Genomic DNA, 13,779 nt, shown 5'->3' on the forward strand with positions numbered 1-13,779 from the left:
GGAACTGAAAAGGCAAAATAAAAATATTAGGATTAGTTGGGTCCTAGCTGTCATAGAAAATATGCCTTAATTAAGTGATAATTGGAATTATATTTTCTGCTGATAGGGCAATGCACTAATTATCAGTGGTACACAGTGAATCAGAGCTATCAAAAAATAGTTTCCCCTACCTATTATTCTGTCTAGTAAAGGTATAGATAGATGATGAAGTTACCTCATCAAGACACTTACAAGAGATTTGTCTATACATATTTGAAAGATGGGATAAACATATGAAATGATAATGTTTAGATAAACAGTTGAGGACAGTGATATAAAAGTGATCACATAATTGGTCAAGAATATTTAATTTCACACTAGGCAGAAGCAAACAAGTGACAAGCTCACTATGTAAAATGCACATTGCTGTGAGTTCTTTGTGATTATTTCTTAAATGCATATCCAGTTTGATTATATTGACTGGCCTTTTTTTTTTTTTTTTTAAGACTACAAGGGTATTAGCAATCATTTGGACCACAACAACTGGAAGGGTAAGTGTGGAAGAAGAATTACAACCATGATGAGATATTTAGAGGTAGCTTCACAAAATTTGCCATCAAAACTTGATAAAAAAGAATAGCTCCCTTTCATATTTTATGTATGATAATAAGTAGAAATGGTCTCATAGATTTTTATCTCCAAGTCTTGTTTATCTTTAAATGATTGTGGGAGCTCTATTTGGAAAAAATGTTAATGATGGCAGAATTTTTTTCTCAATTTTAGAAGAAAGAGTGAGAAGTTGCTGGTGAAAATATAAATGTGCTAGACCCTCTTCATCTCACCCAATTATTATTGTTACAGGGTTTTTTTTTGTGCCTTTAATTTTAAAATGTCCTCAACTTTCAATTTGCCGTAAGTCTGCAACAATGTCAAATGGATCAAGTATGACACAAAAGACGGTTGCACCCATAGCTCATGATTTCCATGTATTATTCTGTTTTAGACAATAAACCAAATTCGTAGCTTAGTTCTTTATTGAAATTCTTTTCCTTTTCTACTAATAAGAATTTAATTTTATCCCACTACTGCTTTTGTGATTAATTTGGACCTTATATCTTAGACTCTAGGAGCATTTTGGATCATCTGTAATATTTGGAAGATTTTATTTATCATTCAGTTATTCTATTTGTTGAATTTACAAGGGACATTCATGACAACAAAGGCTTTTATGCCAGGGATTGTGCCAAACATGTAACTTTTTATTCCCATGTCAGACCTATAAAATAAAATAGGCACAATTTTATGTTCTTTTAGGTTATATTCAGGTTCAGTGACTTGCCTGAGATCAAATACCCAGCAAGTTGTCTGGAACCCACTATGCAACACTGGAGCCATACTCTCCAAGCATTTCACTGCAGTACCTCCATTCCAGGTAGTTTTCCAGATGTTCATCTTTAATTTCTCTTCTTGTGTATTTGTTCCCAGTATTTGTTATCCATTTTACAAGTGTTCTCTTTAGTAAACCAATTTCCACCATCCCCAAATTAATAACAATAGTTCTGTCATTCTTAACCGGTGCTCACGGTCTTTGGAACAATAATTGAAGGCTTGAGACCATTGAACTGAAGTATGTACTTAAAATTTACTCAGAAATTGCTCTTTTCATTTTCCTAATATATATGAACAAGTTATACTGTCAAAATGTGCTGTTTTATCTGAATTTTCCTATTTTCTAAAATTATAATATGAATCTTCACCAGTTTTATCCATTAAGATGTATTATGTAAATACATCTGCACTTATATCTATACTGAAAATCACTTAATTATAGCAATACTGTAAAAACGTATTCCTTCAGGAAGAAAGAGTTTCATGGAACATTTGGCTCTGAAAAGTTATAGAATTCAAAAAGTTACCAGATTTTTTCTTTAAATTCCCAAATTGGGTATAGACAAATATGTCAAAAAGTTATATATTTGTGTTTGTTTGAATTAGTTATATATTTTCATATGCATCCCATTTCAAAATTTGTCTGCTGAAATTCAGCACTGTAATCTACTTTCTGAATCCTATAAGGTGTAGTTTTAAAATTAGGGTCACAAGAAGGTGAAGACAGGCAGTAATACACTTGTTGACCCTTCACAGGAATTCCAGATAAAACCCCAGAAGTTGAGTCAGAGATAATCACAAGATCTGGAATTTACAATAACAAACTCTCCATATATCTACCTGTCAGGCTTCTTCCTCTTAGGGAGGGACAAAAGGTCACTAAAATAGCTTTTTTCCATGAAAATGTTTTTACTCTTCCTTAGGGGGGACTGAAATGTTATAGTATAAATTAAATAGGGACATTAAGATTCTTTTTTTTTTTTTAAGTGAAACTCTTTATTCTTAAAGGTCTAAGTATTAAGAAGCATCCACCCCCCCAACCCAGGAAGATTATAGTAAAGATTGGAAAGAGTTACAACAATAAAAAAAGGAAAACAAGTGATTAATCACTGATGTGAAAATCAAATGTTAGCATATTTCACTGGATCACACGTATGAGAAAATTCTAATTTGAATACAATTCAAAACAAAACCCACACAATTTTATCAACCCTTTTGCAGCCATGTGCTAAGGTGAGGTAGTTTCTACTTTTTTCCTAATAGGTAGGAGAAATCATGAAAATTTTGCCAATTAATTGGTATTATAAGTTTTTAAGCAATATTTCTGTTGATTGTATCCTGTTTTCTTAGGATTTTATGAGCAATAAAATAGAATATAGAGTTATATTCTTTTAAATTGGTTGTTTAGTTCAATGATATTGACATCAAGATTTTACTTGTCTTTACAAATATGACACCAACTGTAGCTAATTATCAAAAAGGTAAGTCCACGATCTTATTTCCCATCTCTCTCCTCCCTGAGTTTTGGTTTTAAAGGCAAATAATATGGAACATTCATTTATTTTCAAAAACGACAGCATAGATGTAAGTCTTAAAATCAACATACACAGTACGCTTGAACTTGATAACATACCTTAGTAATGTTTAGTGCTTTATAGCATTTCTAAAAAGTATGCAGTTTCCCTCTAGCTTTTAATTTACCCCAGGCCTCAAATCCTCTCACTAATCAATTTATATAAAACAATTTAGAATTGCTAATTGCAAGCTAAGATAATCTGCCCATTTGGGACTTAATGATTCCTGCTTATCTTAGGAACATTTTCCCCAATTATTCCTAGTTTGTCTTAAAACTATGGAGACTTGATCGGTATTGACCCTATAGTATATGTCAGCCAACTATGAAATTTATAAAGTGTTGCTTCCAGGCTTATAACACGTATGTTCTTTTTGCTTGGTTTACGAATCATCAGGTTATGTGACAAAAAGAACAGTAAGATGACTTCACTGCATTAATTTCCTCAGTTTTTACTTGCAAATTAAGTATATCCTTTCTCTGAAGCTAAACGAAATTTCTTGTCCAAATTTTTAGGTTTCTTTTAGGCAGTTTGAATGAATAAGAAATGAAACAATGTCATTTTTCTTTTATCTCAAACTTTCTATTTGGAATCAAGTCTGTTTGGGGATCATTTTTACGGTCTTTTATTGGTTTGTGTGGCATCCTTAACTCTTTGTTGCCTCTGACACAATTCCTGCTCTGCTTTTTTCTTTTTTTAAATAAATAAATTTGTATGTGGAGCTCAGATGAGAAAGGATGCAGTATTGCTTTGACTGCCTGCCATAATAAAAAATGCAGTAAAATGTACAGCTGGTGATAGTCTATTTAGAATTTTTTAATGAAATATAAAGGAAAAGACCAGGTGCTTAATTTTTACATGCTGCGTTTTATTTTAAAAATTCATGGTATCTTTTTGAATAATTTTTACTCATGCAGATGTTCTGAATATTGGAGACAGACGTTTATTTTATTTCCTTGGTTCCCATTTCACATGAAGCTTTTGCACAAAGAAGGTGGGTTGACTGGCTAAGTTATTTGTGAGTCAGGATTCCAAGGGTAATTATTCTCACATAATTGCCAAATGACTCATGACAAGACTTTCAGTGATGTGTACCTGGGTTTTCTAGTTCAGATCTAGAGGATAATGGTTGTTTAACACAATGAAAAAGAACTTTAGGCTATTTAAGAAGAGGTACGTGTCAGTAGGAATGTGTTGACTCTTGAAATAATAGCCCCATTTACACTATTTGTAAGAACTGTGTTGCACAAATTTCAGAAGTTTGAAATGACCAAATATCAGAAGTGCTTTTTATTTTTAGCCTAACACACGTGGTGAGAAATTCATTCTGATTCATTTAGAATGAAGTGGATAGAAGTTACCATGATGATTTAAATTTTGCCCCCCACATTACCAGTATATAGAAATCTCAACTAATGTCCTACCCTTTAGATAAAATATAGATCCATAGCTGGAAAACGTACAGAGCCATGTGCCTGATGTTCATGGACAACTCTTGTGTTTAAATGATGATTTGCCAACGTGGTTAATAAGTGAATATGCAAAGAACATCAGGATATATTTTGTGAATGATTATTGTTATCAGTCATGATGAGGATTAATCCATTGTGGGTTTGGTTACTTCCTGCATTTAATCTTCATTTTTCAAAGTCATATCATTCTGGAAAGAAAAATTACTGATGGATTTCTATTTGACAAATCATCATTTGGTATTAAATTATAATGCATACGATCCTTTGTAAAAGAATTATTTTCTCACTGCTGTTTATTCTGTCCATATTGATCCTACCAACAGAAAGAATGTATCTTCCTGGGAAAGAGGAATCCTCAAGTTTAGGCTTTGTTCTACCTTTGTTTCCCATTAATCGATTTAAGTACATGTTAAAAAAAAATCTCCTCAAAAAACAGAGTCCATTGTTTCGAAAGACTAGGTATTTTTGCTAGTCATATATTTCATTCTGTTTTCCTGATTTACCCAAAATAAGGCAGTTTTCCTGTTGAGGTTAATTTGGGATATGTAAAATAACCCCATCCTCTAAAAAACAAGGTTGAAATATTTTATCCTGGATATCAGTGACAGTCATTTGTTTTTTACTATATTTAGATTCTCTCAGTATTCTTCCTAAATCACAAGTTGATCAAGATTATGATCTCATTTTGGTGTCATATAAGGCTGCTTGGATGGAAAAGATTAAAAACCAAAACCAAAACAATTAAAAAAAAATGCAACATGTCCACTATTTCTGGTCCCAGTTATATTGTGGCTAAAAGCAATTCCATGTGACCTATCACTCTGATAAGGTTTCTCCTTCATTATAAATTGTACCCCAAACACTCTTGGGCATGTAACAAAAGCAGTTCATGCTAATAAAAACATGTTGTGTAAATGTAACAGAAGTACAGAATTGAGTTAATTCTGTGCTTTTGGAAAAATCTGACATCTGTAATGAATGCGACATGTTTTCACCATTTTCAGTATGGCCCCAGAAAGGATAATAGTCCTGCAGGTTTCTCAGTCTTGTGATAAGAAGAAAAATATTTAGTTGTTTTCTATCATTAATTGTTTCTTTCATCTCTCAATGGTAGTGGTATGGTACAGAGTGGAAAAGGAAGTGGTTGGAGCTGTTTAGTAGAGCAGAGCATGATGTTGTCTTGATGTCAGTGGTAGGCCCAAGTTCACTCATTGTAGAACCAACTGAGAAAAGCTGGAAGGAATGAGGAAATAGTACAGGTCGTGTAACCATACACACTCACAGACACACACAGAAACCAAACAAAGGAGCAGAAGCGGTAAAAAGTAAAACAAACAAATTATGCCGTTGAAATGATCAAATTTTGCATTTTTCCTTGATAAAGAATGAGTACATGAGAAGGCATATTAAGAACAATAAGTGCTCAGAACTTCAATTATGGAAAAACACATAATTACTAAAATTGTGACATATTTGACTTATTACATCAATAGTTTGGCAGGAAGTCAATATTGATAATGTTCATCTATTGCAGGGAGCAGCGATGGAGCAGAAAGATATGTGGATGAAACTGAGCCTGTAAAAAGTATAGATATTTGCCTTCTTTCTATATTTCTTTCTGGAAATTAATGAAATAATGTTGTGTTTTTTTTTTTTTTTTACTATCTTAAGATGACCAATTGGCTTTTGCTCTTTTTAATAGTTTTTATTTTTAAAGTTTATTTATTTATTTTGAAGAAAGAGAGAGTGAGAGAGCACAGAGAAGGTGCAGAGAGAGAGACAGAGAGGGAATCCCAAGCAGGTTCCACACTGTCAGCACAGAGCCTGGTATGGGGCTTGAACTCATGAACCATGAGATCATGACCTGAGCTGAGATCGAGAGTTGGTTGCTTAACCGAAGGAGCCACCCGGGTGCTCTGGCTTTTGCTTTTAAAGCAAAAAATTGAGGGTAAAATTTCATCTTAATTAAATTAAGCAAGTGTGTGTGTGTGTGTGTGTGTGTGTGCACGTGTGCGCTTAGCTGGATAAACACAAGAATCAGTTTTGAGTTGATGGGCTTACCAACAATAATCAAGCACTATAAATTTTAAAGATAGGAAACTGAGATGCAGAAAAGCTAGCTTAGCTGACGCCCTTGAGTCCACATGTTCTGTATACTGTGCCTCTCCTTAGTGAGTGAGTGAATGAGGCCAAATTGTGATTCAATTGGCAGATTTTTATCCCTCCTACTTTTCTGTCTTCATGGAAGTGATGATCTCTCTGTACCTTTAATTCTAACACTGAGACTAAACTGTGTCTTCCATCAACTCCTTCCTAAGTATGAATCAGTTAACACCTGTAAATCACTTCATGTCATTCAGGGAAATGTGTGATGTAAATACAAGGTAGTTGTGAAAAAAAAAAAACCCCACAAAACCAGAAGCTAATTTCCTTCAAAAAGCATTGATATTTAAAGAACATAATGCTAGCTTTGTCTAGCTGAGTTGCCAATATTTTGGAAACAAAAGTTTTATTGTGCCAAAGGCAGCAGGAGCAGGTGAGCTCTCTCCTAATGAAACAGAAGAAAAAGGGAACATTGAGGCCTTTGCAGTCCTAAAGGTGTAGGAGCAATAATGTGGAAAGGGAAGGCCAAGACAGCAAGATTACTCTGATGATATTTAAATTTGATTATCCTATGATGCTATCTTAAAACTGTAAATACAGGAAAATCAGTTTGTGGGATTCAGACATTTCCATTGGTTCTGTAAAATCAGAGAGTTCTTAGGAATTAGTCAATATATCTTTTTACCCTTCTAGGAAGGAGTCAGGAGTTTGTTTGTATAATAATGTAATGGGATAGAGAAATCTTACAGATTAGCTTTAGCAAAACAAACAAACAAACAAACAAACAAGGATACAAGGTCTTTCTTAATTACCATTTTGGTTTCTGTCTTTGAAATGTCTATTGTGTATTAAAAATAACAACAGAAAATGTATTTATCTACTAAATAAGGAATTGGAAGTATGCTTCATGGTGAGCAAGGAATTCGGGATATTTGTGAGATTTGCCCCCGATTTTCTTTGTGAGGCTGATCCATAATAGAAAATGCTGAAATGCTGCCTTAATGATAAGACTATCTCATATGGAAAGAAAACACATTTACTCTGTTGGTGTGATTGGGGCAGGGGCATCTCTGAACCAATTTCTTCCAAAAGACCCTCAGACTGGATATTCTCCTCAATGATCTAATATACCATGCTTTTTCCAAGTTAAATTCGGAGGAGGAAATTCACTTTTCTCATCCCCAACCTCTCATGTCTCCTCCCCTCTGTTTTTCTACTTCTCACATTCCTTCAAGGCTGACCGAGGCAAGTTTGTTTGTATGTTTTTTTTTAAATATTTTCTTTTTATAGCTGAGACGTCTCTTATATCCTAGTCTCCTCTTTCTGAACTTCAGCCTTGTTGCTAAGTATTATTCTTAAACCGGGATGGAAAAGAGCGAAAGATTGGCTTAAATATAAGGGCCACTGAGTTTGAGAGGTATTTCCGAAATATCTGACCTATTTACACAAATTACAGAGCTGCCAAGAAATTGGAGGTCGTGGATCCTGGAAACATGTCGTAAGAAAGGGCTTTAGAGACACAAGACAGCAGCGGGCTTAAGATGGAAGTTGACTGGTAAGAAATTCCACTGGGAGGGTTGGCAGAAAAAAATTAAATCGCTTACTACTCTGTGCTGTACTTCTCCATTCTGTGCAAACTTATAATAACATTTTGTCACGTGCAGGAGCTGTGATGAAGCAGAATTCCATGCTTTGCCGAGACCACAGTAAGGAAGGAGAACAGCTCCTGGAAGCAAATGACAGGCAAAGTTTTAGAGAATAAAACCGAGGCCAACGAGTCCAGGTGAGATTATTCAGGAGAATAAAAGCTATTTGCCTTTTCTCTTCACTATGCTGTTACCTCACGTGAAAGTCACAGAAATGAAAATGTGCATGAGATATCCCTTAGCCAGAAAGTCACTGGTTTTTGCTTGTTTTGTTTTGTTTTGTTTTTCAAATTACCTCTATCATCAAACCGTACAAATTTGGTGAGGCACCATTCAACTACATCGAGTTACACAGAGTTTCCTTGAGAGTAGAGTTTGGTTTAGGACATACACCTTTTATGTTACCTAGAAACGGTCTATTTGCTTTACCTGAATGTATTTCTGAGTCGGGTGTCATAATGGTGTACTAGAATAGTACTTTCAAGGTCAGCATCAACCATAAATAATCTTAGAAAAATACAGCACCAGCAGTCATCTGATGTAAAGAAATTGCTTTTAGGTCTCTTGATATTCCACCTGTATCTTAAAATAAGATTTTAAGAGCCTGTAAATTTTACCAAATGTGTTTTGGTATCACTGGAAAGACATTTGGCTGGTGTTCCTCTGTATCATTTATTATCCCATTTATTTTCATTCTCTGCCTCCATTCGGGGCTCTGTGGGAAGAACTTTTGCTATAAAGTTATTTCCAAGTTATGCTTTCCTTACTGTATTCTTTTCAGAGATAATTAATTCCAGAATTGTTGTGTACTCTCTTATAGAAACCTAGTACCATTTTCATTAATCATTTTTGTTCTTGTTCATCTCTGGGCTTTTTCTCTTTGGCTTCTGAAACCCTGCATATTCAAGGGAAACAGGCAATTATCAAGTGATAACTTTTTGCAAAAAAAAGAAAAGATTCCCATCTTTTTTTATGGCCTTTAACTCAGCATAATCACTCATTTGCTTGCTCGACTACTGCATTTTATGCAATAAAATAGTCATGTGCAAAATGACATTTTAGATGAGTTTGAAAGATCTGTATTTCATTAGGACCCCATAATGTGAGTGACTCTTTGGATACTCTAGCGTGGCAGGGAGCCTGTTTTATAATGGTATATTTGAAAGATATATTTATTGTTCCCCCACAAGAAAAAGCCAAGAAGAGAAGGAAAAATAAGTTAAACCTTAGTCTTGGGGCAGAATCCCTGGGGGACATTTGGGGCCATCAAAAATCTGACCTCTCTTCCCCAAAGAAAGCAAAACTTCCAGGAGTTCTTAGTCAACTTATAAACAAAGAGGAGAACATACAGAAGTAATGAAATTTCCAACTGTGGAGAAAAGCACTCATTTATTTTTTTTAAATCAGGGAATGATTGATGTGGTTGCAATTTGACGTTTGCTTTTAAAGAAATTCTTTTCACTGTGCTCCCACCTCCTTCCTCCAGCTCTTTTATAGCAAAGCAGTACTTACCTTATTCAGACGTGCAGGCTCAGATTAAAATAAAGTTCGTTTATGTTTTCCATTCTTCCTATTCTCCGCTCCCTAGCAATTCTACATTTGTGTCAGTAATGCATATTGTGACAAAATCATGTCAATTTTGTTAGCTCTCAATTTCCAGTTGCTTTTGAGGTACCCTGGTGAATTCTTTGGGCATGCTATACTTTCCTTTAAGGCAAACACCTATAACATGGTTGGCTTGGTGTTCGTGGAACTCTTGCAATCTCTGAATTTCAATCTGAACATGACTGAGAAGAGAGTTCTTTGTGTGCTTGATGAGACCGAATGTATTAAAAGTATGACTAAAGAATTTCTGTGCTGGGGCGCCTGGGTGGCTCAGTCAGTTAAGCGTCCGACTTGGGCTCAGGTCACGATCTCACAGTTTGTGGGTTCGAGTCCTGCATCGGGCTCTGTGCTGACAGCTCAGAGCCTGGAGCCTGCCTCAGATTCTGTGTCTCCTTCTCTCTCTGCCCCACCCCCGCTTGTGCTCTGTGTCTCTCTGTCTCTCAAAAATGAATAAAAATGAAAAAAAAAAAGAATTTCTGTGCTGGTGACAACACTGATTGAGAACTTGGGGTGTGTTTTTGTATTTGTTTTTAATTAACAAATGTTGTTTATCTTGAGGAAGTTTTGGGAGGACTTTACACAAAAGATCAAGTGAGGCTGGACAGCTTCTGATTTCCTTCTAGAATATCCATGTTGAGATCTTTCCCAACTACACACCGACACACACACACACACACACACACACCAGAGAGGCAGAAGCTGATGTTCCTTTTTGCCTTCTGTATTGTTTGTATCTTTTAAAATTTTTTTTTAACGTTTATTTATTTTTGAGACAGAGAGAGACAGAGCATGAACAGGGGAGGGGCAGAGAGAGAGGGAGACACAGAATCCGAAACAGGCTCCAGGCTCTGAGCTGTCAGCACAGAGCCGGAAGCGGGGCTCGAACTCACAGACCACAGGATCATGACCTGAGCTGAAGTTGGATGCTTAACCTACCGAGCCACCCAGGCGCCCCTGTATTGTTTGTATCTTTAGGAAAATTCTACAAGTCAGAGTGTGGCCTTTGTTAGAGCTGAGGGAGAGGAACATCCCTCTTGCTCCTGGCTTCTTCTAAAAAAGCTCCCTGAAGACTTATAGTAAGAAGAGTCTTCAGTGAGATTAATGGACGGCAACAAATGTGCGTCAAGTGGCCAAGTCCTGCCCAGGCATTTCAGGCATTATGAATAGCACACAGAGGTCCTTAGTGTCCCATGGTCCTTTGTAGTAGGAGCCGGATCCAACATGCCAAAGTGTCAGCCACCAAGCAGGTTCACAGTTTGCTCTAATACATAGTGATATCATTGATTTCGGTTACCTGGGAACTTTCAGTGAGGGGTGGCTTCGTTTCTTTCTATTTCTCCTATGAAAACCCTCTAGTCGTTGATTTCTACTTAAAACCATTTATGACTCCAGCAGATGTTTCTGATTTAGAAGGAGTACTTTTTTGAGGCATTTCTTTCTAACTTCCTTCCCCCTCTCCTCCCCCTCTCAGGAGCTAATTCCAGTCAGGTTGGAAATTACAAGCATGTTGCTTAGTGCCGAGAATGATGTGCTGACTGATGAGCAGAGGTAGGGCTTGAACTGGGGTCCTCAGAAACAGACTTCAATTGCTTAGAGTCTCAGCCTACTGAGAAATGTGCCATGCAGAAGCTTGATTTCCCTTCAGTCCAACTTAATTTTTCAGCGTCTGTAACTGAGACTGGCAGTTCTGAGCCCCTTGTTCCTTCAGCACAATTTATCAGCACAAGGTCAGAGAATTCTTTTGGGCCTGTTTCTCATGAGCAGTGATAATTATGCATATAGACAACCCTACTCATATTATGTAATGTACTGAATGATGCGGGGAGAATGGTTTTGATTTAGAATCAGAAGCACGGTCACCAGACCCAAATATGTCCAACATCCAGCTAACCCAGGAGTCACCTCTCATGTTCTGGATCAGATCCATCAACACACCCCCAATGAGGACACATCCTTCTCTTTATGACTATTGATGGGGTTTCAGCCTGACAATTCAGAAATGTGCCATTGACGTAGGCCACATTCACAGGAGAACGCCTTCTGGGATTTCTCAGTCATCGGCCTAAGTGCGGGTGATTTGGTGGCAGGAAATGTCTCCAGATAATGCATTCTTCTAATTTCTTTTTCAAATACCCTGCATCTTAGCTATTAATCAGGGAAGCTCCCACTTTTCCCTGTCAGAGCCATTCACACATTTGGCCCAGGTTTTGGCTGTGGGAATGGATGAACCTTGTTCAGTTCATTGCAAGGTTAAGCAGATCAATGCTCCTGCCACTGTCTGGTTAGATGATATTTAACATCACTCTAAACAAAAGCATTTCCAAGCAAAGAGGAAGAGCGGTAGTAAAAATAGAGCACTTGTGTAGGTACTCCGTACTAGCCTTCCCTATGTAAAACACAGACGATTTTGTTATCCCTTAAAACTTCTTTTGGTCCTTAGGGAGTTTTTCTATTTCACACGCTGGATACTAAAACTAATAGCAATAGCTATCATATGGTAATCACTGCAGCCCTGAGTCCTAGAAAATAATTAAAGAAACCAGGGAAGCTGTTTAGGGTTACCTGTGACTCATGAGATAGTTCAACGCAGGTGGACCAGATAATCAAAAGTTCCTATAAAAAGGGAAAAGCATTAAGAGGGCACTTGAGTATTGAGCAGGCCAGGTCACATTTTAAGGCCACTCAGAAATACCTCGTACACACGCATTGCCCTGGACAAAGCCATCCACACTAGCCTTGTGGTTACTTGGTCACTTTTCTTCTTGGGGCCATTGCTATTGCTTTCTTGGTGGAAACAAAACAAAGAAAGGAACCCCAAACCTGCTGCTATTTATTGAATGGACATAGAACAGACAGGCATAGATTCTCAAAACATGCGAGCCATGACATTGCGCTGTATTGTGATACTGATTTGCGAAAACAAGCATCGTAACCATTTGTTATTTGTACCTTGTTTGCCAGCATCTCTTTAACAATTTTCCGAGGTTATTTATCGTTTTGTGTGGCTGACGATAAGTATGTTTCATTATTTTCTTTTAGTAACAACGAGAATAAGAGAAACTCCGTGGTGTTTGTGTGTGTGTGTGCATATCCCTGGTTTGTATATTTTCTCTTTCTCTTTACATTATTTCAATCCAATCAGATGTCTCAAGGAAGTGGATGCCAAGAATGATGAATCACTGAAGCTTGTCTGGGGATCAACATTTAACGTAGGTGGAAAGTGCTGGAACATTAGAGTATGCCATGGCCTTCCAATAGAGGTAACACCTTATGTTTGGCAAATTGAAAACTGATATCTAATAACTTGGTATATCAGAAACCAAATTATAAATAAATGTATGTCTGAGACAAACTTTTAAATATTTTGAGTACCAGATAGGAATCTACCCTTAGTAGCTCACAGTGATGTAGCTTAGAAAGGTTTTATCCTGATGACTACATATGGATCCTTTATACAACACGATACAGTATCCTGGCAACTACTTTTTATTTGTTAAGATTTTAATTAATCAATGTGATAAAAAGGTCAAGAATTTATTTTGGTTAATGTCACTTCATGATTTTTTTTTTCTATTTTTGTTTATTTCTATGTTTACCGGGATTGTATAGTTTCTAGTTGCCATTACCTATCACCTTCAGTTTTAGCATACATTCTGTGTTACGTTATGGCTTCCCAAGAACATTATTGGGACTATATGATTTTTTGATACCCATGGAATATGAATATATTATATATATACACATATACATTCAAAGGCTATTTTATTCTTTCTTTTGCTGGAAATAATAATATCTTTAGGTCATGCCTTTAAAAAAGTCTAAACCATTTCCAAACATTGTCTTCAGAAAAGCCATGTAGGCTCCAGCAGCAGTTCGTACTGAGAAAGCCATAGTGGAAATACACTTTTTAATATTTTGTGAAAAAAAATTCCAAAACAGATTGACACGGAAGCCATAATGCAAATATTTTTCGTATTTCCTGGGAAGACTTTGCGTCATTCTTTTTGTGTC

The 13,779-nt window shown here is 36.3% G+C and overlaps 1 long non-coding RNA gene across 1 annotated transcript; it reads left to right on the forward strand.

Annotated features, from left to right (window-relative positions):
• The first annotated feature begins 485 nt into the window (after positions 1-485).
• LOC131518165 (uncharacterized) lies at positions 486-6,035 on the forward strand. The gene is made up of 4 exons (XR_009264957.1): positions 486-530; positions 1,305-1,411; positions 3,860-3,936; positions 5,949-6,035. It is a non-coding gene; the product is annotated as an uncharacterized LOC131518165 (long non-coding RNA).
• Positions 6,036-13,779: the final 7,744 nt, after the last annotated feature.

The sequence above is a fragment of the Neofelis nebulosa genome, chromosome 7, assembly GCF_028018385.1.
Source record: "Neofelis nebulosa isolate mNeoNeb1 chromosome 7, mNeoNeb1.pri, whole genome shotgun sequence".
NCBI lineage: Eukaryota > Metazoa > Chordata > Mammalia > Carnivora > Felidae > Neofelis > Neofelis nebulosa.